The following is a 4,770-nucleotide window of genomic DNA, read 5'->3' as shown; positions in this document are numbered from 1 at the left end:
GAGTTCCCACAGAGGCCCAATTCAGGTGAGGGTCAGATGTTTTCAGGCTTTCTCCTAAGGTCTTGATCCCTCCAGGAATGATTTTGGCCTCAGGAATTTGGGGGTTGGACTGGCCTGGAAGCCTGGCCCAGGAAAGATCCTGGTCTAGGGCAGCTGGTGGCTTGCCACCCAGAGATGCAAAAGCAAATGGGGTGGGAAGAGGCCCCAAGGCCTCCTGGGGACTGCAGTGAGGAGCTGAGTTGGTCTGGATGCAAAGGATCAGGAAGAGGAAAGGTCAGCCCCCGTGTCCCAGAAAGAGGCTGGGGGGTGGTGCAGGCCCAGGGAAGCAGAGGGAGTTGAGGGTGGGGCCAGGCCCAGAAGCAGCGCTCCTGGGGCCCAGAGAAGGCACTACCTTGGTCTGGATGAAAAGGATCAGGATGCAGTATTGATTCCCGAGGTGTCTGGGGCCCCAAGACAAGGAATGGGGCAGGGCCCAAACTTGGAGGAGAGAATGGCAGGGGAGATGGGAGGGTGAATGAGGCTGGGGGAGTCAATGCATGTAGGGTGTAATGGACTTACCCCAGAGAGAGGCCTGCCAGTAGGAAACAGCCATATAACATATTTTATATGATTTTTTTATGGTTTATGCCCTTTGGTAGGGAGGGGTTAAAAGGGGGGACTTACAAAGAAACACACACTGGGCACCCAGCTCCGTGAGGCTCAGCCGGCAGTTCCAAATGCTTCTGCACCCACCCACAGTCTCCACTAACTTTCGCCCATGCATCTTGGTCCTGCAGTCTTGCCCCAGGTCAGTAAATGCGTCTCTGGTGAGACGCCAGGGCCATTTTCTCTCCATACCTTCCACTCTACGTTGCTGGCACCTTGTGGCTTCTGGCCCAAGATGGCCAGAAAGCCCCTCCCCAGTCAATTCTCGGCAGCAGGCCCCTCCCCTTGGAGGAAAGAGGCAGTTTGGGAGACAATCACTTATCAGGATTTGGTGCATATGAGGGAGAACATACATCCTTTTTTTTTTCTGAGTCTGTTTGACTTCACTTAGTATAACAGCTTCTATTTCCATACATTAACCTGCAAATTTCATCTTTCTTTGCTGAGTAAAACTCCATCGTATAAATGAACATTTTCATTATCCACTTGTCAGTTGAGGGACACTTAGGGTGCTTCCATCTCTTAGCTGTTGTGAAAAGAGCAGCAACAAACATGGATGTACAAGTGTCTCTGCAATAGGATGAGTTCTTTGGGTATATGCCAAGGAGTGTTACAACTGGGTCAAATGGTAGGTTCATTTGTACCTTTTAAGAGTTCTCCATACTGCTTTCCATAGGGGTTGAACAAGTTTTCAGTCCCACCAGCAATAGATGAGCATTCCCCTTTCCCCACAACCTCTCCAACATTTGGTATCATTTATTCTTTTGAACTTAGCCAGTCTGAGTGGGGTAAGATGAAATCTTAAGGTGGTTTTAATTTGCATTTCCCTAATTACTAGAGATGTTGAACATCTTAAGATGCTTCTTAGCCATCTATATTTCTTCTTTTGAGAACTCTCTGTTCAGCTCCTTAGGCCATCTTTTAACTAGGTTACTTTCTTTCTTGTGTTTTTGCTTTTTGATTTCGTTACATAATCTTGATGTTAAACCTCTGTCAGATGTGTCACTAGTAAAGATTTTCTCCCATTCTGTGGGTTTTCTCTTCACCTCTTTGGTTGCTTCTTTTGATGTACAGAAGTTTTCTAGTTTAATGAGGTCCCATTTGTTGATTCTTGACCTTCTTTCCTGGACAATTGATGTCTTATTTAGAAAATCCATTCCTACACCTATATCTCATAGGTTATTGCCAATGTTTTCTTCTAACGGCTTCAGATTATCAGGCTTCACATTGAGGTCTTTGATCCTTTTGGAGTTCGCTTTTGTGCAGGGTGAAAGATAGGGGTTTAGTTTCATTCTTCTACAGGTGGAGATCCAGTTTTGCCAGCAGCATTTTCTGAACATGTTTTCTTTCTTCCAGTGAATATTCTTGGCCCCTTTGCCAAATATCAGGTGGCTGAAATTGCCTGTAGTCATATTTGGGTCTTCAATTTTGTTCCATTGATCTACAGGTCCATTTTTGTGCCAGTGCCATGTTGTTTTTATGACTATAGCTCTGTAATACAGTTTAATATCTGGTATGGTAATCCCCCCAGCATTGCTCTTAGTGCTCAGGGTTGCTTTGGCTATCAGAGGTCTTTTGTGCTTCCATATGAATCTTAGGATTTTTTTTTCCAATTCTGTGAAAAATGTCATGGGGATTTTGATTGGCATTGCATTGAATCTAGAAATGGTTTTTGGTAAGATGGTCATTTTATAACATAACTTCTTCCAACCCATGAACATGGGCGGTCCTTCCATCTTCTGATGTCCTCCTCAATCTCTTTCTTAAAAGATTAAAATTTTCACTGTAGAGATCTTTAATGTCTTTGGTCAGGTTTATTCTGAAATATTTTATTATATATTTCGCAACTATTGTGAGGGGGAGTGTTTCCGTGTGTTCTTTCTCTGATTGCTTGTTATTGGTATATAGAAAGGCTGCAGACTTTTGTAGATTAATTTTGTACCCTGCCACTTTACTGAATGTGTTAATAATTTCTAGGACTTTTCTGGTGGAACTTTTGGTGTCTCTTAGATGTAATATCATATCATGTGCATAAAGGGATAATTTGAGCTCTTCTTTTCCAATTATTTCTCTTTAATTTCCTTCTCTTGTCTTATTGTACTTGCAAGAGTTTCAAGCACTATGTTAAAGGGGAGTGGAGATAGTGGACTGCCTTGTCTGGTTCCTGATTTCAATGAGAATGCTTCCAGTTTTTCTCCATTTAGAATGATGTTGGCTGTGGGTTTGTTATATATGGCTTTAATTATGTTGAGGCATGTTCCCTCCAGTCCAATTCTCTCTAGGACTTTGAACATAAATGCATGTTGAATTTTGTCAAAGTCCTTCTCTGCATCTATTGAGATGACCATGTGGTTCTTGTCTTTGAGCCCATTTATATGATTTATATTGAACCACAATTGAGATGACCATGTGGTTCTTGTCTTTGAGCCCATTTATATGGTTTATGAAGTTTATTGAATTACATATATTGAACCATCCCTGCATCTCTGGGATGAAGCTGACTTGATCATGGTGGATGATCTTTTTGATGTGTGTCTGAATGTGGTTTGCATCTATCTTGTTGAGAATTTTTGCATCTATTTTCATTAAGGATATGGGTCTATCGTTTTCTTTTTTGGTTGTATCTTTACCTGGCTTTGGTATTAGAGTGATGCTGGCTTCATAGAAGGCATTTGGAATTTCTCCCTCCATTTCTATCATTTTGAATAAATTAAGTAGCATTGGATGTAGATGTTCTTTAAATGTCTGATAGAATTCTGCTGTAAATCCATTTGGTGGGCATTTTTTAGTTGGGTGGTTTTATATTATTGTTTCAATTTCCTTACGTGTTATGGGTATCTTTAAGATGTTAATCTCTTCTTGGTTTCGTGTTGGTGGTTCCCGTGCTTTTAGGTACCTGCCATTTCTTTTAGGTTTTCAAATTTAGTAGCACATAGGTTTTTAAAGCATTCCCTTATGATGTTCTGGATATTTTTGTTGTCTGTTGTGATATTTCCCCTTTCATCTCTGATTTTGTTGACTTGGAGGTGTTCTTTCTGTCTTTTGGCTAACTGGGATAGAGGTCTATCAATCTTGTGTATCTTTGTTGATTTGGAGGTGCCCTTTCTTTCTTTTGGTTAACTGGGCTAGCGGTCTTTCAATTTGTTTATCTTTTCAAAGAACCAGCTCTTGGATTCATTGATTCTTAGTATTGTTTTTTTTTTGTTTCTATTTCATTAATTTCTGCTCTTATTTTTGTCATTTCTTCTTTTCTGCTCAGTTTGGGTTTCATTTGTTGTTGCTTTTCAAGTGTCTTGAGTTGCAATGTTAAGTCATTTATTTGTGTTCTTTCTGCTTTTTTAATGTAGGCACTTAGAGCTATAAACTTTCCTCTAAGGACTGCTTTCAACATGTTCCAGAGGTTTTGTTGTGTTGTACTGTCCTTTTCATTTAATTCCAGGAATACTTTTATTTCTTTCTTAATTTCTCCTTGGAGCCATTCATCATTCAGTAGTGTGTTGTTTAATCTCCATGTATTCATGTGGTTACTATGGTTTCTTCTGGTGTTGATTTTAAGCTTTATTGCATTATGGTGTGATAGAATGCATGGAATTATTTCAAACTTTTTGTATTTGTTGAGGTTTGTTTTTTTGCCACAGTATATGGTAGATTTTGGAGAAAGTTCCATGGGGTGCTGAATAGAAAGTATATTCTTTTGTGCTTTGGTGGAATATTCAGTAGATGTCTGTAGGTCCATTTGATATATGGTATTTGTTTAATTCAGATGTCTCTCTGTTAATTCTCTGCTGTGTTGATCTATCTAATGAAGACAGTGGTTATTGAAGTCCCCTACTATTAATGAGTTGGGATTAATCTGGGTCTTAATGTCCTGTAGTACTGTTTTTATGAAGTTGGGTGCACCAGAGTTTGGTGAATATATGTTAATGATTCTAATACCTTCTTGGTTTATTGTTCCTTTGATTAGCATGAAGTGGCCCTGTCTCTTATGATGAGTTTTAGTTTAAAGTCTATTTTGTCAGATATTAGAATTGCTATGCCTTCTTTTTTCTTACTACCATTTGCTTGGTATATTTTTTTCCATCCTTTCACTTTGAGATAGTGTCTGTCCTTGAAAGTGAGATGAGT

This window comes from Nannospalax galili, unplaced genomic scaffold (genome assembly GCF_000622305.1).
Source record: "Nannospalax galili isolate Female #2095 unplaced genomic scaffold, S.galili_v1.0 scaffold311, whole genome shotgun sequence".
NCBI classification, from domain to species: Eukaryota; Metazoa; Chordata; class Mammalia; order Rodentia; family Spalacidae; genus Nannospalax; species Nannospalax galili.
The sequence above is the reverse complement of the archived record's forward strand: the minus strand, read 5'-3'. Positions refer to the sequence as shown.